This window comes from Cetorhinus maximus, chromosome 18, assembly GCF_964194155.1.
Source record: "Cetorhinus maximus chromosome 18, sCetMax3.hap1.1, whole genome shotgun sequence".
Lineage (NCBI taxonomy): Eukaryota > Metazoa > Chordata > Chondrichthyes > Lamniformes > Cetorhinidae > Cetorhinus > Cetorhinus maximus.
In genome coordinates this window covers 58,890,036-58,915,095 of record NC_135896.1, presented here as the reverse complement: position 1 = coordinate 58,915,095, position 25,060 = coordinate 58,890,036, and positions in this window count along the sequence as shown.

Genomic DNA, 25,060 nt, shown 5'->3' with positions numbered 1-25,060 from the left:
TCTGGCAAATGGAGGTCCTAGTGTCATTGGAGAGGTGGAACCTCCTTCAGAACCGGACCTCAGACATGTCCAGGTAGCAAGAGCACTGCCTATAGACTCTCGCTGCACGATAATGGCATCTTCTACGGTCCCTTCTGCCTTGCACTTCCTGCTGGCCCTGCGCCCCCTCTGTCTGCACCTCACTTTCCACAGGTCACACTCTGGGATGTTGCCTACGGGCACCTGGCCTCCTCTCTCTTCTTGCCCTCTCCTCCTCTTCTGAGGAGGTCCCTGTAGCAGAGAAGACAATCCCCATTTGCTGAATACAGATTGCGCAGTATTGTGCACTGAGGGGGGCTCTGGGCAGAAAGCCTCTGAAAATGCTGGTGAACCAAGAGTCCTCCAGATCACAGAGAAAATGCAATGAACTGTCTGAAAACCATCTCCAACCAACTCACAGCCAAATACCTACCTACTCAACTTGCCAAGATCCTGTTCACCTTTCATCTGCCCTGGATCGAGTTTTAATTAAAAACGTGATGGCCGCCTGGGCGAGTGGTCCGTGCACCGAGTGTGAAATTGCACGGGCCATGTAAAATCCTGGTAAATTGAACTTTTAATTCTCAGCGGTCACGCTTCCAATATCCATGCCCACCTGCCAACCATAATATCGTGTGACGGTGTGATGACGTTGGGACAACCTCCAATGTCTTCTCGCCCGAATTTACACGAGATCGTGACCACTGTGCACCCGCTCAATACCGTAAAACTCCGGCCAAGGGCTCATAGAATTGGGGTCAATATATTCACTTGGATGGACAGGAAACAGGCAATAAGGATAAACAGAGCATTTTCAAGTTGGCTAAACTAATGGGGCGGAATTTTCCTAAATTTGCACTAAGTGCGGTAGTGGGCGGGTAAAACGATGCTTTCACGCAGTACCATCCCAAAGCCGCCTTATTATTTATGCGCTCCTGGGAAACACGCCGTCTCCATGGTGGGCGGGGGCTGCTGCATCACGCTGGGCGCCATGTTTAAAGTCCAGCCACAAGTACATATCTCAGTGTCTCCAGACCACCGCTGCTGCACAGGAGACATGGCCCTGAAATGGAAGAACGCTGCAGACCCCGGTTTAATTATGGGTCTCTCGGGCGGCTTCTGGATGCCATGGAGGCCGACCAGGATGTCCTGTAACCTCGCTCTGGCTGCAGGATGGGCAGCAACATGACCAATCCAGCTTTGGAGGCGATGTCAGCGGTGGTCAGTGCCAATGCCTTTCAGAACAGGGCAGCCACCCAGTGCTGCAGGGGGATGAATGATCTCCCTCATTCCGCCAAGTAAGTCACTCTTCTCATCTTTCTCAACTCACACACTCACAAACACATCCACAGGGCCCTCACTCACTGCCAGTTCAAGGGACATCACCATTCACTCTCTCACACTCACTGTCATTGTCCTCATACCATCCATGGGACCACTCTACACCCACACAGGCCAGGCATACTTATCAACTGGCCTGACAGGTATCCTGCTTATACTTTCTCCATCTCTATCCATGCAGGACATGCTGGCACACAACAAGAGAGAGAGGTCGCAGACCGGTGGTGGAATGCCTGAAATCAAGGTCCTCACGGACTTTGAAAACAGAGCCATCCAACTGGCCGGCGATGACTGGGACTGGTCCTGTGCTGATGGTAAGGTCAGCGCTGCTCTGCCAAGTGAGGATCCAGCAGTGAAACGTCCATCAGACAGCCATGCTGTGAGGCCACTGCCATGCACTAATTATCTCCCCTTGTTTTCGCAGGCACATCTGCCAAACAGCCAACACAGTCCATGACCCAGGGCCTCCAATCAAGCCCCGAACACACCTCTGAAGAGGAATCTGAAGGCACCCTCCCTGAAGTCCCATCACAGCGCTCACCTACACCCTCCACCAGCTCAGGGACACATACCTTGGTGGGACCTAGCGAGTAGACTCGGGATCACAATCTGGTGAGCACATCGCACTGTCTGATCCACTGCAGTCAGCGGCAGGGACTTCCCAGGTGTTCAGCACTCAGAGGACAGCTGGAGGTCAGAACACTGCTGAGTCTGAGTCAGATGATGAGCCTCTGGATTCAGTCATGTCACAGTTGCTGAAGCTGCAGAGACAAGCTTGGGAACATCAGGAAGGGATGTCCGTTGCACTCCTCAGATTGCAAGGCATGATGGAGGAGTCCGTCCACCTTCACTCTGAGGTGATAGCCTTGGCATGCCAACGCAGCGAGGTCAACACTGGTAGGATGGCGGCCGCCATAGAGAGCTTGGTCCAGGAGGTCACTCCTGCACTGCTGCGTAGGCTTAACTCCATCGCTGATGCCATATTTGGCCTCCAACAGTGTGTACGCGAGAGGGGTGCTGGGCAGCTCGATCTCACTCCAGCTACCCCTGCTCCTCAAAGAGTCAGTCTGGAGCCCTCGGGCACCCATAGGGAGGAGGAACCACAGGTGCACACCCCGGGGACATCCACCCAGGTGACTCCGAGAGTGTCCAGCCCATCCGACTTTGCTCTTCCTGTGACCTCCGCAGCTCCAGCTTCACAAGCCAACAAGGGCGCCACTGCCACACAGCCTGACCCTGAAAGCAGGCCGGGGCCTTTCAAGTCTCGGCCCTCCAGAGGGAGCCCGCCAAAGTCATCACAGACAGGGCATTACAGTCAGCAGTCTGCCTCCACCTCTGCTGTGGATGTTCGGGGAGCACCAAGACATAGTGGTAGGGTTAGGAAAGTTAAGAAGAATTAGTTGCACAACCTGGGCACGGGTGTTACTCACTTGTACAATAATGTTCACTATTGTCAATAAACCCCAAGAATGTCTCCCTGACTGTGGCTCCTTGTTCTGATGAACCGTGTTCTTGTTATTCAGGTGTGAAACCTTTCTGCACAAGATAAAGGCAGGTGTCTTCATCAAGGGCCTCTTCCCTGTGCTTTGTGCAGCCTTCAGACCACAGTGATGGTCCAGCCTCACTCTCTGGAGACATTACGGATAACTGCACCTTGGCAGTGCTGGTCATTGCTGCCAGAATATAGTGGGAAGACGCCACAGAGTTCTCTCATTCCATCGATGTGCTCTCAGCACCTTTAAGGAGGGGCTGGTCCCCATCTCTTCAGCATCTGTGGCCACTAATGCTGTGCTCCATCTCCTGAAGGGTTCAGGTGCTGAAGGCAGACAAAGCATCAGAGCTTCTAAAGTTTCATGGCTGTGTCTCTATGATATGACCTGATCATAGAACGCAAGCAAATTGCCCTTGGCCTGACGGGAGCCAGACATTCTCAGAGGCTGTGCGAAGATCTATGGAGTGCCCTCACTGCGTCATCATCATCCTCCTGAAATCAAGTGACTGTTAGGGCCTCCACCACATCTCCATAACAGGAACATTCTCACAGAGGGTATTTGCGCTGCGAAAAGCCAGACTGGAGTCAAATGTTCACAAATGCAATGTGAGGAACTATGGCCTCACCTCACTGCATTTCATCATCATCCTCCACAAATCTAGCAGCTATGAGGGCCTCCTGAGAGCACCTGCCTTGTCTAGCCTGTGCAACGGCCTCATCCCCATCATCGTCGCCTCCAAGGACCTCCTCAGCCTCATCTCTGTTGGCATCCTCCTCATCGGAGGAGACGTGCAGCTCCTTCATCTCCTCCTCAGCCAGCTCCTCACCCCATTGGAGTGCCAGGTGTAAAAGGTGCAGCAGATGACAGCAATGTGTGACACCCTCTGTGGACTGTATTGCAGGGCTCCGCCAGACCGGTCCAGACACCAGAACCTCATCTTAAGCATCCCAATGGTTTTCTCCACCAAATTGCGAGTTGCTGCATGAGCTTCATTATACCGTCGCTCTGCTGCAGTCTGAGGCCGCCTCATGGGCGTCATCAGCCACGGCCTCTGCAGGTAGCCCTTGTCCCCGAGGAGCCATCCCTGCAGCTTCTGTGGGCCCTAGGATACATCATGGATCTTTGACCGACTGAGGATGTAGGCATCGTGCACACTCCCGGGAAACCTTGCGCACACCTACAGGATGCATTTCTGGTGGCCGCACACCAGCTGCACTTTCAGCGAATGGAACCCCTTGTGCTTGATGTAGTTCACCGTGTTTTGCGATGGAGATCTGAGCGCCACATGAGTGCAGTCAATCGCACCCTGAACCTGTGGGAAATCTGGGATCTAGGCAAATCCAATTGCTCTTGCATCCTAACTGTCCTGATCCCAGGCAAAATGCACAAAGTTTTGTGCCCTCACAAAGATGGCATCTGAGACCTCATGGCTGCATTTGTGGGTGGAGGCTTGAGAGATTCCCAAGAGGGCATCTGCGGAGCCCTGAAAGGAGCCACTGGCATAAAAATTGAGCGCTGTAGTCACTTTCAAAGCCACTGGCAGTGGATGTCCTCCATGTCCCCAAATCCTGCAGCAACTGGCAGATGTGAGCAACCAGTTCCCTAAACATGCGCAGTCTTCAGTGACACTGGTTCTCAGTCATCCACAGGAATGAAAGGCGGCGTCTATAGACCCTGGGTGTCACTAGGCGCTGGTCTGTGACAGATCGCTGTGGCTCTTGAGCGGCGTGTGCAGGAGTCCCAGCCGCCCCTTCTTCCTGAGGTTGCTGCTCCTGCCTCTGCGCAGCCAGGAGCCTCAGTTATTCTCTCCTCCATATTCTTCACGCTCTGTAGGTTATCAGGCATACAGATAGGTCACCAGGCTTCATGATCCTGATGTACTCCTCCTGCAGGATGAAAGGGAGAGACACATGGTTAACATGGGTGTACTCGGAACCTGTCCTGGTAAAGTGTGACGGTCTTTAACGCTTCCCGGTTAGTGCTGGCCACCACTTGGATGGCCAGATGTTAGTGCACTGGCCTGTTAGCTTGAACCATGGGGGAGACTGGTCCAAACCAGGATGCTGACATTGCAAGGGGCTGTGAGCATCTCCAGCAGCGACTGCTCCATGGCCAGCTTTAGCGAGGAGATTGTACGTGTGCAGTCCAACTGCTCTGCAGTTCACTAAAGTGTTCATGAATGCGCAGTCTGTGCCTGAGGGTGGGAGGAGGGGAGCAGTGGCGGGGGGAAGCTCTGAAGCACTTGGTGGCACTTTGATGCCTCTGCATTGCTTGAATGGGCAGGTAAGCTAGGAGCCCGACACCAATCATATCAATGTGGCTGCACCTGAACTGCCTCAGTGGCAGAGGAATGGTCATTTTCTACAGGCTTCTTGAATGTGTGGCCACTTCCCTCGCCCAACCTAACCCCCACCCTGAATGCTTGTGCACTATATTCAATGGCAGACCTCTCCATCTGCTCAAAAATTCAGGCCCAAGTAAACTGGGATGATACTGTCTGGGGTTTAGAAGAATGAGAGGTGGCCTTATTGAAACATACAAGATCCTGAAGGGTCTTGACAGGGTAGACACTAAGAGACTATATTCCCTGGCGAGAGGTTAGGAAATGGAGGCACAGCCTCAAGATAAGAAGTCCATCAATTAGGACATAGATGAGGAGAAATTTCTGTACTGAGATGGCTACTCAATCACTGAATATATTTAAGGATGGGACAGACAGAGTTTGGATCTCAAGGGAAATCAACAGATATAGTCAACGGGTGGGAAAGTAGAGATGAAAATGAAGATCAGCCATGACCGTATTGAATAGCAAGCAGGCTCGAAGGGCCGAATGGTCTACTCCACCTATTGGTTTGCTCTTATGAAATATTAGTAATTCAAAGAATATCATTACTAAGGCAAAAGGTATCCTGAAATGCCTGATTTAACTGAATCAAAAACATGAATTATTCTCCTGTAATTCTTCAAGGAATACAACAATTGTTTAAATAAATTATTTATTTACATCCGATAAATCAATGTTTGTTTTTTCTTCAAATAACATTGCCTTGTCACTAACACAAATAGTTAATCATCATGGATGGTATTGTAACTGCAAACACCTTTCATTTTACATTTGATAACAAAAACGATTCCATGCCAAATGGGTTACTTTTAAACAAAATATCAAACTTTAAGTTTAATCAGCCAGGCCTGCATGTCGAAGGAGATCTGTTAAATCCTGATTCTGCACATAGCCAATGTGACATGGGACCAAGGCAAAGCAATGTTTTCAATGCAACTATGCAAAGTGCACACTGCCTTCTGTGGTGACTGTAATCAGTTGCCACAGGAAATTGGTGCTGAAGTGACTGAGATGAAAATCAGGAGGGGTGTAAAATGGGTGACAACCACACAAAGTCAAAATCCACCTCAATGAGTTGCAACATCTTTTACTAAGATTATTGTAATGTTAAATATTTATTTGGTTCCACTTTTACCCAGAAGACATGGCTGTAATGAAGGCAGTTTCCTACCTGCGTCACACAGAGAAAAAAACTGCGGGGTAGAAATTAGATTTTGGTTGTGCCTCCTGCACAGTGCTGAGCCTGGGTCCAGACCAATTTCTAATATCTTGTTTTTTTTAATATATATGATATATTTAGCTATTCCAGATAAATGTGGGCGAATATTGGTTTCAACCAGCTTTAAGTGTTGCAGTGCCCTTAATACAAAATTGTCAAAATAGGTTCACAGTTTCAATTTGCTTTTGCTGTTAACTGTACTCAGAAACTAATTAGTTCAAAATTTGCTTGATAGCCAGGATAACCTTTTCTTGAGATAGCAATGCATGTCCATAGACTAGGGAAACTAGTCAAAATGCATTAGCCTAGAAATTTGATTGGTCTGTGCCCATATTACAGGTGTAAAGTGGTTCCCTAAGGATTTGTAATTGTGGATGTCATGCCTGTGTTCATTCCGTGGCAGAAGTGCTGATTGAAAAAAAACTGAAATGGCAACTGAGAAAATAATAACTTTTCTAATTTAATGTAAATGCTAATATTCTGAAATGATGCACCCCCTTTTAATAATGTAACACAATACTTAAAACCTTGAACTGTGGCCAAAACGACACTGGTATGTTACTTGGTCAGAATCTCTCCTTGTACAAGTAGCATTTTGTCCCCATATCCATGGGCAGAATTTCCCCCCATTGGGGGGGGAAATTCAGGAGCGAGCATGTGGAGGCGCGCCTCCGCTCGGCGCCCCCGATTGGGGCCGCGCCGCCATTTTACGTGAGCGGGTCAATTAAGGCCCACCCAATGTGATATCCGCAAGGAAGCGCTATGCACGAAAGAGCGCACTCATCTCCCTGAGGCTAAGTACTGTCTCAGGGAGATCGGCTCTACAATAAAAAATATTCAAAACAGAAAAAGAAAATTCTGAGTCACGTGAGTTGGGACATGTCCATCACTTTTACTTACACTTTTATTAAATTTTGAAAAGCCTACATGAAACCTCATCCCGCCCGTGGATGAGGCTTCATACTTTTTCCAATGCCAGCCAGGGCTCCTTAAGGTTGGACGGGCAGGTCCACTAATTACGTTAATGGGTTTGTCAATGGCCTCAATTGGCCGTTGACAGGTCGGGGGACGCACAGCTGATTCGGCTGAGCCCCCGCCCACCTGAAAATTGAAATGAGGTGGGGTGATGTCGGGAGTTCCGCCACGCGTCATTTTACGTGTCGGCGAGCGGCCCCGCCGAACGGGAAATCCTGGCCCATGGGTTTAGAATGGTGACTGTGTACTTTCATTAGCTAGTGAATAATAAAAAGAATGGAGTTAGTCACGTCTTTGTACACACCAAGACAGCCAGAATAATGCGTTATCTGACTCTAGCATTCCTGTCATGATATTCCTAGAAAAAAAGGAATATCAGCTTTCAAACTGAAACTGAATTGATCTGAATGAATTTTATTTTTGTGTAAATTGGTAATATACTGCTGAAATAATTAGATTGTGGACATAGAATAAATAAAATGAAATCCAATGTTTGATATTGTCTTTTAACCCCATTCAGTGTGTGCTGCCATTTTGTGATAAAGCAAAGCAGCCAAATTGAGCCAAATGCAATTGCCTGGAAATTAACCTGAAGTGGTCCAATTATCTATATAGACATAGCTGGTGCCTGTCTCTACAATGTATATGCAACAGTGTGGTTATATTTTTAAAAAAATAAGGACCCCTGTGGTAATTCCATAGAACTCAATGAAAAAAATTACAAATAAGATTATTTGTGCAGAATAAACAAGATTGGGGCTATAAATTGATTATTGAATGAGGTGCAATTGTGTGGATTCACAACGGAGATGCCTGAGCAACATCAACCGAAAATCAGACTTGCTCTGCTCGAGTTTTTCTGGACAGGTATGTGGCCTAAGTGGTGAGCACCGCAGAAAAGTTACGCTTCATATTTTTATTACCCATAAGGAAAAAACAGTACAAACTGGGAAATAAGAATACTGGTCCGAACTGGTCTTGTATACCTTAAAAAGGAACACCAGTAAAAACTGGGAAATAAGAGTACTAGTCTGAACTGTTTTTTCCTTCTGGGTAAATAATGCATTCCGGTTCCACAGCCTTCCTGATACTTGCTGCCAACTATTATCAGTACCTCTGCGGTTGACCTGTCCCCTCTGGGAATATACCTGACAGTTGCTGCTACTGAAACAGGTGGCCTGAAATTTTCTTATTCAGTTGGGTGAGCTGCCTGCAGAGCGACGATTGTTCGGATGAGGCCCAGATTCCAATTTCTCACATTGCTTGGGCCTTTATCTTTGGGAGCAGGGATCACTCCCATTTCACATCTAATTCTATCAAATATTTGGGACTTTTATTTCTTTCCAGGATTCTGGCAGTATTACCCTTGAAGGTGATAGTGGATCTTCTTCTTAAGCCACTGTAGTCCCTAATTTGATGGTGCACCCATGATGACATTCAAGGATCTTGATCCAGTGATGGAGGTGTATTGCATTTGCTTGATCAAGTCAGGGTGGTGTGTGACTTGGAGGGGAACTTGGAAGTGCTGGTGTTCCCATAGTAATGCTGGTTTTGGATTTAAGCACAGAGTTTGGAGAAGCGATTTCAGAGCATCACCCCTCAAGAAGGTTGGAGACATCAAGTCCTTTGATTGATCAGTGCCCTGACACTGGATTCAGTATCCAATCGCTCCATCGCCAGTGCGCTGTAGGTCTAGTACAAACTATCTACAGGTTACAGTGCACTGGCATTGGAGTGGACGGGTACTGAATCCAGTGTCAGGGCACTGATCAATCAAACAACTTGATGTTGCCAAACTTCTTGAGGGATGATGCAACTATATCCATCAGGTGAATGATGAGTTTCCCATCACATTTCTGAAGATGACGAAGAGACTTTGAGTGTTTAGAAGGCCAACAAGTCATTGTAAAACACCCAGATTTGTCCCTATTCGCATAGTCACGACGTTACTATGGCTGGTGTGGTTAATACTCTGATTAGGGGTGATCCCCAAGCTGTTGATGATTAGGGTTCAGCAAAAGTTGTGCCATTGATGGATGGAGGCTTTATGGTGGGTATTTGGACTTTGTCTTGTTGGGAATAGTCATTGGCTGGCACTGATGTATTGGAAATATTCCCTGCCATATGTCAGCCCAAGGTTGGCTGTAGATTTACATGGGCTGCTTCACGATTGGAAGAGTTGTGGAGCTGAAAACTACTTTTCAACCAAGATCCCCACTCCTGATTTATGATGAAGAGAAGACATCGGATAAAGCAGCTGAAGAAAGGTGGGCCAAGGACACTTCCTGGAGGAACTTTTGCAGTGATGTTCTGAAGTTGCGTGAATTACCTTCCAACTGTTGTGTTCAAGTGTTCAATTATTTGGTGTTTGATTATGTGTGTGTGTTGACTGTTCTCTGTGCCGAATGCTGTTAGTCAAGCCAGTGGGCATGATTACAGAGAAAGAGAAACTGAAACTAAGTAGTAAGCTTGTGGAGCAGACATTTTAAGGAAAAGCATTTGTAATAAAGTCCATAGAACTTGGTGATATGCCATCACTGCGTATTTCCGAGGCATGAAACACAATACCAACAGCTACAACTTTCTTCCTATGTAGCAGCTATGGCTCCAGCCAGGAGAGCTTTCTGTCTTATGCACATTGACTGCAGTTTTTGCTGGAGACCCCTGCTGTCATACTTGGTCAAATGTTATCTTGCTGTTGAGCATTTCTGCTCTTAATCTGGCATTCACCTACACCGACAACACTGACATTCATAAGGCAAAATATTGCAAATCAGAGTCCTGTGGTGTACATGGGATCCTGATGTAATATTAACACTCTACTGGGTGAATTGCATCCCATGGATGTTTGACACAGCAAAACCTGAGCAGGCAAGGGGAAGAGGCCTGAAGTGGTAAGCACTGAAAGCATTTCTTGAGGGTCAGGAGGAATAGGTGCGTTCCTCCAGGCTCCACAAGAGGAGTGTAGGCCAGTGTTGCCCTGGGTTCCTCCTATTCACAATGTCATTCACAACCCCAAGAAACTGATGTTCTGATGGGTAAGTCAATCTTTGAGTCATCCAATATAATGCCAAACTAGAATTGATGAGCTGTGGACAGCCACCCGTTTGGGATGTGCAGCTGGTCAGATGTATGTTAGTGAGGCCTGGCCCTTGAAATGGTCTCCCACCAGAGGGTTGGTTGGTGGGCTTGTCTGTTCCACCATCTGGCCACATGTAAGTTAAAACTTCCCTTCAAAGTGTATGCTCACTAATAGTGGCTTCTTCTAAATCTGTGATGTCTACTCACCTAGAACGACCAGAGCAGCAGATGCATTGGAACACCAGTGTAATTTATTATTTTTTTAAATAATTCATGGGATGTGGGCTTCGCTGGCTGGGCCAGCATTTATTGTCTATCCCTAATTGCCCCTAAGAAAGCTGTGGTGAGCTGCCTTCTTGAACCGCTGCAGCCCATGCGGTGTAAGTACACCCACAGTGCTGTTAGGAAGGGAGTTCCAGGATTTTGGCCCAGCGACAGCAAGGAACAGCAATATATTTCCAAGTCAGGATGGTGAGTGACTTGGAGGGGAACTTCAAGGTGATGATGGTGTTCCCATCTATCTGTTGCCCTTGTCCTTCTAGATAGTAGTGGTCGTGGGTTTGGAAGATGCTATCTAAGGAGCCTTGGTGAATTCCTGCAGTGCATCTTGTAGATGGTACACACTGCTGCTACTGTGCATCAATGGTGGAGGGAGTGAATGTTTGTGGATGTGGTGCCAATAAAGTGGGCTGCTTTGTCCTGGATTCACATATTGGGATTACATATTGAAGATGTTCTTTCATTTTGCTTCAGTCATCATTTCTTGACTGCTGCAGGGCCTCTAGTGAATTGAAGCAACAGAAAAACATGTTTATATTATTACTCTAAAGGCAGTTTTATTGAATTAAAATCTATTTAAAAAGTAACCTGAGTAAGAAACAAAATGAAACGAAATAAGAAACAGCCATCATCTAAATGATTAGAATGGGATGCTTGAAAATTCTGAATTGGTGCAAGTTCATGTCTGAACCACACCCCATCCTGACTTGGAATTATATTACCATCCCCTCACTGTTGCTGGATCAAGATCCTGGAACTCCCTTCCTAACAGCACTGTGGGAGTACCTGCACCAAATGGACTGCAGCAGTTCAAGTAGGCGGCTCACCACCACCTTTCAAGGGCAATTAGGGATAGGCAACAAATGCTGTCCTAGCCGGCAATGCCCACACCCCATGAAAGAATAAAATAAATGAATGGCAGCAATTTCTTGGCTCATAACTTAAATTGCTAATAAAAAGATGCTGACATGTCAAAGTTAAAATCGTTCAACTTTGGACTTTTATTATTGCACACAGTTCATTGAATTATAAACTAGTTCCATCGTTTTGTTTCAGCTGCTGTTAATCTATCTGCACCCCTGAAGGAATGCATTAGGTTGCGTTTAAATATCAGCTCAGGTTTTTTCAAGAACCCTATCCTAATCATTTAGATGATGGCTGTTTCTTATTTTGCTTCATTTTGTTTCTTACTCTGGTTGCTTTTAAAATAGATGTTAATTCAATAAAACTGCCTTTAGAGTAATAATATAAACATGTTTTTTTTGCTTCTTTAATTCAATAGAGGCCCTGCAGCAGTCAAGAAATGATGACTGAAACAAAATGAAAGAACATCTTCAACATGTGAAGCCATTCCGAATTAGTTACACTGCTGATTGTTATTGATATGACTGAGATTCCCCACCTATCATAAATTGTCACCATATTTTCTTAGCAGAATAGTATGACAAGACACTAAAAAATTCATGATGGTAGCTAGTAGTCTACAATGTATCCCAAAGTAATAAGGTGGTGAATGGTTGAGAGGCTCTTTCAAGCTATGGAAGCAAAATTCGAACAGTTTACCAAATGCCACTTCAATTCTGAAATATGTTGCTACTTTGGAATGTACATTCTATATAACGTATAATGTAAATTTAAGGATTTGTCCTTCATTTTCCAGCTACTGTTTTCATTATGTTTTGCCGTTGGGGTGTTTTTGGCAGGCAGCATGTTATAGGGTGGCCGAGTTGCACTATTAGTGATAGAGTTGATCTGTAGATACCTCCTGAGTGGAAACATTATACTTGTTTACAATATACTCAGCAGCAACTACACTTGTGCTTTCAACTCCAACTCCAACTCTACACTGACTGCTCAGGGAGCCCACACTACTCTGCTATTGGTTACTACAGATCATATGATCTCTCCTAGCAAGTGTTATTCTTAAAGATACCTTACACACTAAATAAAACCATAATTAATACATTCCTCCCCCTTTAACTCAGCTATACGTATTATAATTACAAGTATATATTTTTCAAGACAACATAATATTTACACTGGGTAAGGAATTTACAAGTTCAGTCTTTCAGGTGGTTTCCTGCTAAGTGTGAAACGTCACAGCTCCACAACTTCAGATTCTTTGTGAGGAACCTCCTCTTCTGGAGTTGCCTGAACATCAGGTGCATCGTGGGCACTTGCAGTTCTGTATCCTCACCGCTTACAGGAACATCAGACATGTCAGTCCTGGGTTGAATATCTTCAACAGGAAACACTGACCCGGTCATGAACACGAGTGGAACCAAATCTTAGTGATTTGTCTCTCTCTTCCTTAAATGGTTCACATGTTTACGGATGATCCGGCCTTCCACCTCCACATGGTAAGATAGAGATCCAGTCACCGCACTTATTTCACCCGGTAACTACTTTGGTCCTTCCCCGAAGTTCTTCACGTATACCGGCTCTCCCACTGTAAATTTCCTCTCGCGACTATGCCAGTCGTGTCTAATTTTCTGGCTACCCTGACTCAATTCCACCTTCCCCTCTGAATTTGGCATTATTAAGCTCAATTTCGTCCTGAGATGGCGTTTCAACAATAATTCTGCAGACGTGGCACCTGTTGTTGTGTGAGGGGTAGTCCTGTAATGAATAAGAAAGCGTGCCAGCTTGGTTGCCAAGGAATTGCCAGTTAGCTTTTTCATGCCTACCTTGAATGTTTGAACCGCCCTTTCGGCCAGTCCGTTTGAGGAAGGGTGTTATGGTGCAGTTTTTACAAGAGTGATGCCGTTGAGGCTGATAAACCATTGAAACTCAGTACGCATAAATGCTGTGCCGTTATCGGAAACGACTACTTCTGGTAGTCCGTGAATGGCAAAACTCTGACGTAGTTTCTCAATTGTAGCGGCCGACGTTGGTGACTTCACCTCATATACATCCAACCATTTTGAATGGGAGTCGGCAATGAGCAGAAACATTGTTCCCAGGAAAGATCCAACGTAGTCAATGTGTAACTGCACCCAGGATCTACCTGGCCACTCCCATAGGTGTAACGGAGCTGTCACTGGCAACTTTTGCAGTTGCTGACATTAGCACACAGTGCTTTACTAAACTCTCTATTTCACCATCCATCCCAGGCCATGATAGATAACTGTGTGCTATGGTCTTCATTTGGGAAATTCCTGGATGGGCACTGTGTAGTTCAATTAAAAGTGGCTCCCTTCCCTTTGGAGGAACTATCACTCGTGCTTCCCACAATAAGATGCCATCCTGGCTGGTTATTTTGTGTCTTCTGTTGAAGTACGGTTTCATTTCATCAGATACGGGCTCCTGTGACCAAACACGTAGCACTTGATCTTGTACTTGAGATAGGACTGGGTCCCGACCTTTCCGGTCCCTGATCTATCGAACACATACTGACGAGGAATCTAAGAAATTTAACAGTAAAACAAGTTCCTGTGGAAGTAAGACATGCTCATCATTTTCTTGTAAAGGGAAACGACTAAGTGCATTGGTGTTTGCAATTTGATTGCCAGGCCTATGTACGAAAGTGTATTCGTATGCTGCCAAAATTAAAGCCTATCATTGTATTCTTGCTGAGGCTATGGGTGGTATAGCCTTGTCCTCACTAAACAATCCTAGCAATGGTTTATGGTCTGAATGATTGTAAAATGGTGGCTGTGTACGTGAGACCAATCATCTGTAGCTGGTTCAAAAGGATCATTTCTCCCAAATTGTGGCATTTTGAGAGGGGGTAACTTTTTCAATTCTAACGGAGCTTGCTGTTTACAATCACTGGGCCAGGTACAGTGTCGGTTTCTTTCTAGCTTGATTTCTCCTGTCCAGTCCTGTTTTATCCTTGTTGTCAATTTGTTGTAGGGTGGCTGAATTGTACTATTAGTGATAAAGTTGATCTGCAGACAACTCTTGGGTGGAAACATTAAGTTTATTTACAATACGCTCAGCAGCAATTACATGTGTGCTTTTAACTCCAACTCTAACTCCACACTGACTGCTGAGGTCGCCGGCGCTACTCTCCTATTGGTTACTACAGATCATGTGATCTCTCCTAACAAGTATTGTTCTTAAAAGTACATTACACACTAAATAAAATCATAACTGCTACATAGTGATTGTGAGCTGTTGTTCCAATCAATTAACATGGTTTGACAAGCAGTCATATTGTACCATGTGTTGGCAAGATGCTATATCAGGATTTATTTAGTGGATTAATACATAAAAAACTGATAAGGTAGTGCTTGCACTGCTTGAAACAAGGACAGGCACACAGTTTTCTAGGGGAGATTACTTGATCTGCACCTTAGTTTGTTTTTCACTCTATAGGAACATTCCAAATCACAGCTGTATAGTAATGTCAAACATCGTGCCTACTCAAAGAATTAAGATTTCTCATAGAAAACTATGTCTGCATCAAACTTGTTTTTGGTTGACTTGGCAAACCCTCTAATCCCACTTCTGACATTAGAGTTTAGTATTAGCTGTGGCTGAGTGGGTGGCATTTTAGTCTGAGTCAGAAAGTCTTAGGTTTGAATCCCACTGCAGGGCCTTGAGAACAAAATCTAGGCTGACACTCTGGTGCTGTACTGGCAGAATTCTGCATTGTTGCCAAGCTGTTCTGGATGAAACAATAAACTGAGGCCTCATCTGCTCTCTAGAGTAGATGTAAAAGATTCATGCTACTAGTTCAAAGAAGAACATGGGAGTTCTCTCTACTGCTGTGGGCAATATTTACTCCCCAACCAACACCTATTTTTTCTCATTGCTATTTGTGGGGCCTTGCTGTGTACTAATTAGCTGCTGTGGTTCCTATATTGCCAACAGTGACTACAGTTCAAAAGCACTTCATTAAGTGTAAAATTCTTTGAGATGTCTTGAAAGATGCTATATAATTGCAAGCCTGCCTTTCTCTTTATCTAAACCTCTACCATCACCAGATGCAGATGGGCTGGCTCCAAAGCGACTGACTGATTTATTTTTTGGTGGTCACTTTGACAGTGTCTTTACCAGATAAAGATGAAATACAAACCTTGATGTTCTTGCTAATGGTACGCTAATATGTAATGACACAGGGCCATCTCTGTTCTTAAGACTTTTAATTTCAATCTGCATTTTTCCTTAAAAGGGGAGAGGCTGACTTCTTTAAGGAAGTTGAAGTAAAGCAGATAGTGACTCTCCAAATTATATTATTTACATAGATTCTCATAAAGTTCTTGACAAAGATCCAAATGAAAGACTTCTAATTAAATTAAAAACCATTGGAATATGAACATACAAACATACAAAATTGGAGCAGAAGAAGGCCATTTGGCCCCTCGAGCCTGCCCCACCATTCAATAAGAGTTCAAGTGGAATGTGGGACTGTCTAACAAGCTGTTTATTGAATAGGTATTTAGAAGGTTTTTCTGTACAAGTGAAGCCAATCAAGATGTTAAGCGGTCAGCAGAATGATGCAACTGAACCAGTCAAGGACCTTTGTCCTGAACTGGAGTGAGTGCTGCTCCTGGGAGCAGGAAGCTTGGTGGGTAGGGGAACATAATTGCGCAAGAGGCCAAAAATCCACTTCCTGTTGGCAGAATGAAACTAAAGAGTTAAGTTCTTGGAAGTTTGAATGTGGGTCAAGCTTCCCAGCAGCAAGCATTGGGAAAGCCTTTTGCATGCATCTGCATGTCATGCATGCTCATTAAAAGGCAATCCCATCAGAATTAAGTGTACCTTTCAAATTAAGTTCTCTGCAGGTGAGAAATATGTGCTTTCAGATTCACGACTGTATATAAGTGGCATGCAGCAGGCGAAGTAATGTACTTGCTGGAGTTGGAGTGAGTAGCCACTACTTTTTCCTTCCTGGGAAGCATTGTTTCACAAAAGGCCATGATTGAGATGGGGTGGCAGCAGGCAAAAGGCAACGGGGCAGGGCTGTCTGAAGCAGGGTGGGAGGCTGTTGGATATAGTTCGGTAGGTCTGAAGAAATCGTTGTAGTCATACTTTGATTAATTGTAAGTCTTTATTGACGCTTAGAACTATTTACAAATATATAGTAAAAGATACAAGCTAGGAGATGTCTCCATGCCGCCTGGTGCACACAACTCTGTCCAACACTAGACTGACACTGGGTGCAGGTCATATGCTCTATTACATCACTGTGCGGGTGGTACGGTATTCAATCCCACATTAGCCCTACATGTGCCAAATCCTTAGACTACACCTCCCCCAAAATCTTTATCCAATGCATTTTAAGTAATTATAGTTTACCTTGTGTCTTACATTGTTATTACAATCCTTATTTTACATTGTCATTGCTACATTATCACTGCCCCGCCTCCCCCTTTCAGGTCGTTGAATTCAAAGGTTCAGGCACTCTGAAGGCCTTATAACCCTTCCAAATCTTGTTCACACTTCTGTCGGAGGAGTGATAGACTCTGATGGTTCTTGCTGGTTCTTCCTATTAGTCTGGAGGCTTTCCCGGTATCTGAGTATGTTTTCATTCTTTTCTTCCATTCTTTCATGTTGAACCACGCTTGGTCGGTCCAGCTGTTGCACTGATCGGTGGTTGCTACTCAAACTCATTTTTTGCGGGGCGGACGAACATTGTGCTTGTCTCTTTGTCGCTTTTTTTGCTTCTTCCGTCATCATGTGGGTCATCACAATGCATGTGGAAGTTTAAGTTTCAAAACTGGAATCATTGTTCCCACTTCTTTCACAATTTTACCCAAATATTTGAGGACATTTTTATTTTCCAGTTGTTTTTTCAAGCTTATGAATCTTTTCTTTCAGCTCAGCAACTACACTGGTGAATTGAGTTGTCTTTGTTTCAGAGTTATCTGCAGAACTCTTATATAAATTTGACAACTTCACCTGGGCATTCAGTTCTGTTCAGAATCTTTCTTCAATGGTCTCTGGCTGCTCCTTGTACACTTTCAATTCACTCATTAGATCATCAACCTGCTTTGTACAATTTCTCTTATCTGCTTTCAAAGTCTGGATTTGCTCTGCCATATTGCATATCTTCCATATTGCATATGCATTTTCAAAGGTATATACTCAGCTTGAATTTCTTATTTCAAATCTTCCAATTCAGCATTTATGTGAACATTTTCCCAACCTTATTTAATTTTCCTTTTGCAAGGTTTGTGTATTTTGGACTTCATCAAATAGCCTTCCTTCAGTTACAGTCAGCTGCTTGCTCTGTACTGCCACCTGCTATTGCAGTTCGGGTAATGTGCTGAGGTTTCCAAAGATATATTTTTGGGACTTCCAGAAAGTTCTTTGCACCTCTGGTGCCTTTGTGTGGCTTGCTTGTGTCATGTCTTCTTCCCTTTTGTAGCTTTTACTGGAGGTTTTCTATTTAAGCTCTCTGCGCCCTGTAATTTGAAGGTTAATGAATTTGTCAAAGGCTTTTAATATTTCATCAAAGCTGTTTGAGGACTCATCAATACTTTGCATTCGGATTGCTTCATCTGCAAATACACCAAACGAGTATACAAACATATTAACTTGCATTTTTTATGATTCCTGATGTACTCCTGAGAACTAAACATTTTCTCCTCCAAGGCACCCACTTTTGGGTCTGGCTTGGCCCTTGCCTTAGTCTAAATCATTCTGGAAGAGTGGAACTTTGATCAATGGTTAAAAGTTTTAAAGTGCAGGTTCTGCTTTAAGATTTTTGAGAATTGCTATCTGGCATCATCGCTCACTTGCAGACAAAGGGATTTCCCGTATCTACTGGTTTTGGTGGGCTCTGTTACAATGGCGATTGCACTCAACTTGAAAAAAATTAAACGGTGGCTGCTTGGATTGACCAGGTGCAGTCTTCTCAATGTCAGCGCTATGCTTTAGGTTCACAAAAATGATGAATCCTGGCCTTGGCTAGTCTTTAAAGTTGATTCTTTAGTCGTGGTCCTTCCAAAATAATAATTTTTTTTCACTTTGTGGAGCGAGCATGCTTGCCACATGTTTGGGCATGGCTTTTCCAACAGAGGTTTTAAATGGAAATTTCTGACCACTGAACTATTCAAAAGTTTTCACGGCTTGATTTATCCTGGAATTTAAAAGTTTGGACTCACCTCTGCTTGAACAGCTGACTCTGCATTCTGGGATCTGAAGCTGAACTTCCAAAGGATATTCATTGGAGTCTTCTATGCAGTAAGGAGTTTTAAATTTCTGTCTCCAGCTTCCAAGCCTTTATTTGGAGCTTTAACCTGGCACTTTTTCCTCTGTACCTCTGCTTTTGAGCTTCTTTTCAGGTCAGACTGATTTCACAAAATCACAGAATCACAGAGTGCAGAAGAGGCCCTTCGGCCCATCGAGTCTGCACCGACACGTGAGAAACACCTAACCTACCTACCTAATCCTATTTACCAGCACTTGGCCCATAGCCTTGAATGTTATGATGTGCCAAATGCTCATCCAAGTACTATTTAAAAGGTGTGAGGCAACCCGCCTCCACCACCCTCCCAGGCAGTGCATTCCACCCTCTGGGTAAAAAAGTTTTTCCTCACAACCCCCCTAAACCTCCTGCCCCTCACCTTGAACTTATGCCCCCTTGTGACGGACCCTTCAACTAAGGGGAACAGTTGCTCCCTATCCACCCTGTCCATGCCCCTCATATTTGCTGAACATTTCCTCAGTCTTCCAGCATTTTCGTTTTTCTCTGCATTTTCTGCGAGGTTTTAGATTTCTCCACAAACTGTATCCATGTTTTAGGGTATTGGATATAGGTCTGAAGAAGTATTTTCACTCATATGTAGGTTAACTGTAAGTCTCTATTGACTCTTAGAACTACTTACAAACATACAGTAAAGGTTACAAGCTAGAAGTTGTCACCATGCTGGCTGGTATACATAGCTTTATCCAACACTAGACTTAGGTGAGGGTGCGGTATGGAGGAAGGAAGCGCCAAGTGTCATGGGTGTGGTGGTCCTGTTGGGTGGGGGAGAGGATTTCTGGGCAGGGACAGTTGGAGAGAGATGGTGCTAAAAGGCGGGGTTGTGCTGTCAATGATGCGGATTGAATTGACGATACCGGGGAGCAAGCAAAGAATCAAAGGGGACTTCTATCTTGTTCACACTGCCTGCCCACACTGTAGAATTCACTGCACTCCTGGTGTAAGCATAGACTCCCCAAAGCCTGTCCACCATCTACAAGGCACAAGTCAGGAGTGTGATGGAATACTTCCCACTTGCCTGGATGAGTGCAGCTCCCACAACGCTCAAGAAGCTTGACGTGTCTGCTTTATTAATCTCCAGTCTGGACAAGTGTAACTACTGGAGATCATGCTGGGTTCTAGTTAACCTCGGCTAATTGATATAACACAAACACAGGTGTAAGAAATAACTAAATTACAAGAGCAAATTAGTCTGGGCACTGGAAATCAAAATAAGAACAGAAAAACAGAAAAGAACAGGAGAACTTCTCAGCAGGTTCATTCCTGCATTTTCTATGTCTATTTTTGCATTTAACATCACTAAGCTTGAGATCCAATTGGAGACAGTCCAACATTACATGGGAGCAGGAAAGGTTCAGTGTGGGGTGGGGGATAGTGGGGAATGGGGGACAGGGAATAGGCACGAAGACACGGATGCAGGTAGTACACAAGCTCCTGGAAGTCAGGATTTGTTTGATGGATATATAGTGCTTGACACCAACGATGCCAGCAAGGGCAGTAACTTATGGGAGGATTATAGTAGTGCCAAGATGCCAAGGAGCAGGTGGTTCCTAGATTGAATCACTGATAGTGCCTAGCAAAGGCAAGTAACAGTTATTATTAGAAGGGTAGAGTGCCCTTTCTGCAGTTATGATCTGGTGCCGCATTTTTATTTCCCAGTCAAGGCAGGAATCAGGTCAGTAAACATGAAAGTGTGATTTTTCTTTTGGCTGAAATATCAAATTTCCTCTGCCTTCCCAACCCCACGTTATTTTCATCTGCCCTTTTCACGGGTCAGGAAGGCCTGGGGTGCAAAATGCACATACACCTCTTCTGAGGCCCAAGTCGTCATTGTGAGGACCATAGGAAAATTGAATTTCCTTTTCCATGCTATTTTCTGGTGCTGGTGTGGGTTTTAGAAGCACCCCTGCCCCCTCAACACCCAAAGAAATGAATGTCCTTGGAGAGTTTGTGACCACTAGGGGAAGCCTGTGAGGAATCTGCAACAATCTGAAAGATAAGTGTAAAATATTTTGACACCTTCAAATGTCACTATTAGAAACTGGAACTGGTCGGTCACATCTGCCAGCTACTGCAGGGTTTGGCGCCATGGGGACATGGAGGGCATCCACTGCCAATGGCCATGAAAGTGAGCGTGCCACTCAATTTCTATGTCAGTGGCTCCTTTCAGGGCTCCACAGGTGACCTCTGTGGGATTTCACAAGCCTCCACCCACAAATGCATCCATGAGGTCACAGAGGCCATCTTCGCGAGCGCACACAACTTTATGCATTTCACCTGGGACCAGGACAGCCAGGATGCAAAAGCAATTGCATTTTGCCCAGATCTCAGGCTTCCCACAGGTGCAGGGTACCATCGACTGCACCCACGTGGTGCTCAGATCTCCGTCACAACAAGCGGTCAACTATGTCAACTGCAAGGGGTTCCATTCACTGAATGTGCAGCTGGTGTGTGACTGCCACAGATGCATCCTCCAGGTCTGCGCATGGTTTCCAGAGAGTGTGCATAACTCCTACATTCTCAGTCAGTCACAGAAGTCTTCCAGGGTCCACAGAATCTGCAGTTATGGCTCCTCAGGGACAAGGACTACCATGCGGTGGCCTCAGACTGCAGCAGAGCGATGATATAACGAGGCTCATGATGCAACTCGTAACGTAATGGAGAAAACCATCAGGACGCTGAGAATGAAGCTCCGGTGCCTGGACCTGTTTGGTGGAGTCCACAGAGGGGTCGCCTGCATCGTCGTCGCCTGCTGCACCCTTTACAACCTGGCGCTGCACTGGGGAGAGGAGCTGTGTGAGGAAAAGATGGAGGAGCTAGAGGTTTCCTCCGATGAGGACACCGATGGAGATGAGGGTGAGGAGGTACTCAAAGGTGGTGATGACAGGGATGAGGCCCTCACAGTTGCCACTCGAGGCAAGTGTGTTCAGAAGGCCCTCATAGCTGTTAGGTTTTTAGAGGATGATGATGACATGCAGTGAGGAGACACAATAAGATCCTCACCTTTCTTCTGTGAACGTTTGACTCCTGTCTGGCTGATGGCAGTGCACATACCCTCTGTGATAATGCTTCTGTCATGGAAATGCAGTGGAGTCCCTAACAGTCGCTCGATTGCAGGAGGATAATGATGACATGCAGTGAGGACACTCCATAGATCTTCACATAGCCTCTGAGAATGTCTGACTCCTGTCTGGCCGAGGGCAGCTGGCTTGCTGTCTGTGACTAGGGTCATATCATGGAGAAACAGCCAAGAAATTTTAGAAGCACCTGATGCTTTGTCCACCTTCAGCACCTGACCCCTTCAGGAGCACAGCATCAGTGGACACAGATGCTGAAAAGATGGAGGCCAACCCCACTTAAAGGTGCTGAGAGCACACTGAGAGAATGAGAGAACTCTGTGATGTCTGCCCACTACATTCTGGCAGCAATGACAAGCACCACCGAGGTGCAGGTATCAGTAATGTCTCCAGGGAATTTGAGGCCGGACCTTCACTGGTCTGAGAGCTGCACAGGGCACAGCGAAGAGACCCTGGACTGAGACACTTGTCTTTACCTTGTGCAGAAAGGTTTCACATCTGAGTAACATGAACACTGCTCATCAGAACAAGGAGCCATTGGCAGGGACAAACTCTTGGGAGTTTATTGACAATGGTGAATGGTATGTACAAGTGATTAACACCCATGCCCAGGCTGTGCAACTACCTTTATCTAACTTGAGGTGTCAGCTGTGGCTCAGTTCATAGCACCCTCGCCTTTGAATCAGAAGGTTGTGGGTTCATGTCCCACTCCTGGAAACCAAGAACTGTGAATGTACTCAAAAGAGTTACAATCTGTGACTGTTGATAACTCGAAAGAGTTACATTTATTTAACTTTCCTAACCCTGCTGCTACGTCTTGGTGCTCCCCAGACATCCACAGCGGAGGTGGAGGCAGTCTTCTGACTACTAGGCTCTGTTGTGATGCCCTTGGCGGGTGTCTTCTGGAGGGCCCCGGCCTGCTTTCAGGGACTTGCTGTGTGGCAGTTGTGCCCTCCTCGGCCTTTGGAGCTGGAGCTGCTGAGGTCACAGGAAGAGGGGATTCGGATGGGCCGGACACTCCCAGAGTCAACTGGATGGATGGCCCCGGGGGGGCACATCTGCTGATCCTCCTCCCAATGGGTTCCCAAGGACCCCTGGCTGACTCCTTGAGGAGAAGGGATAGCTGGAGTGAGATTCAGCTGCCTCTCACCTCTCTCGCGAACAAACTGCTGGAAGCCAAATATGGCATCAGCAATGGAGTTGAGCCCACACAGCAGTGCAGGAGCGACATCCTGGACCAAGGTCTCCATGTTGGCTGTCATCCTACCAGTGTTGACCTTGCATTGGTGCATTGTCATGTCGGCACTATCACCTCAGCCTAAAGGGTGACAGACTCCTTCATCGTGCCTTGCAATTTGAGGAGTGCAGAGGACATCCTTTCCTGATGTTCCTGAGCTTGCCTTTGCAGCTCCAGCAACAGTGACATGACCACGTCCAGGGGCTCATCATCTAACTCAGACTCTGCAAATTTCTGGCCTCTAACAGTCTCCCTGGTGCTGGAAACCTGGGAAGTCCCTGCTGCCGCCTGCTGCGGACCAGACAGTGTGATGTGCTCTCCAGATTGTGATCCTGAGGTTACTGTAAAGCTGGGTCCCACCAAGGTGTGTGTCTCTGTGCTGATGGAGGGTGTGGGTGAGCTCTGTGATGGGATTTCAAAGAGTGTGCCTGCAGATTCCTCTTCAGAGGTTTCTTCTGGACTCGATTGGAGGCCCTGGCTTGTAGATTCTGTTGGCTGTTTCCCAGATGTGCAAGGAGAGATAATTAGTGCATGGCAGTGGCCTGTGAAACAGGACACATCACTCACAGCATGTTAGTTTGATGGATGTTGCACTGCTGAGTCCTTACTCGGTAGAGCAGCGCCGACCTCACCGTCAGCACAGGAATGGTCTAGATCCTCGCCGGCCAGCTGGATGGCTCTATTTTCAAAGTCTATGAGGACCTTGGTTTCAGGCTTTCCTCCACCAGCCTGCGACCTCTCTCTCTTGTTATGTGCCAGCTTGTCCTGCATGAATAGAGATGGAGAGAGTGTATCAGGATGCCTGCCAGGCCAGATGATAAGTATGCCTGGCATGTGTGAGTGGTGAGTGGTCCCATGGACGGGATGAGGACAATGAAGGTATGTGTGAGAGAGTGAATGGTGATGTCCCTTGAACCAGTAGTGAGTGGGGGCTCTGTGGATGTGTGATGGGTTTGTGACTGTGTGAGTTGAGAGTGATGAGAAGAGTGACTTACCCTGGTGGAACGGAGGAGATTGTTCATCCTCTTGTGGCACTGGGTGGCTGTCCTCTTTTGCAGGGTGTTGATGTTGGCCATCACTGCTACCACCTCCTAAGCCAGATTAGTGAAGTTGCTGCCCATCTTGCAGCCAGGGCGGGGGTAGAGAACTTTACAGTAAGCCGCCACTGCATTCTTCTTTGCAGCAGTCTTTGGTTAGAAGCACTGAGAGGTATGCACGTGGCTGGACTTTAAATATGGTGCCTGGTGTGCTGAAGCAGCGAAGAGATGGCGAGGCGGGCAAATGAGAGCCCGCCTGCCATAGAAATGGTATGTTTCTCGGGAATGCATAATTAATGCGATGGGTTTGGGACAACACGGTGTGAAAAGCTGCCACTGCAGCTGTTGGGTAAAATGGCATTTTACCCGCCTGCTACCACACTTACTGCAAATCTGGGACGATTCCGCCCTTGAGTTCAGCCATTCCTTTCCAAAGTAATTTCAATTACAACCTTCTGTCTGATAATAAGTCTTAGTTTCCAATCTTTACCTTTAGGCCAAGCGTTATCTGTTATGAACGATAATAGATTCTTAGCCGGTTGATGAAGTTAAAACCAAGACACAGCTGTTCTTGACTGAGAGAGTTTATCGACTTATCAACGTTGTCCAGTCTCTTAGCTCTCCCCTCACACATTCAGTGTCACAGCTGTTTCCTATTTGTATGTGCTCAAAGAACTTAATTAAAATATGCCATTTATCTTTGTATCCTAACAACATAATTAACATGCCATTAACAAAGTTCATCCGAGAGGTGACAGACACCTTGTTCAGGAGAGCACAGCAATTTGTTCAATTCCGCCT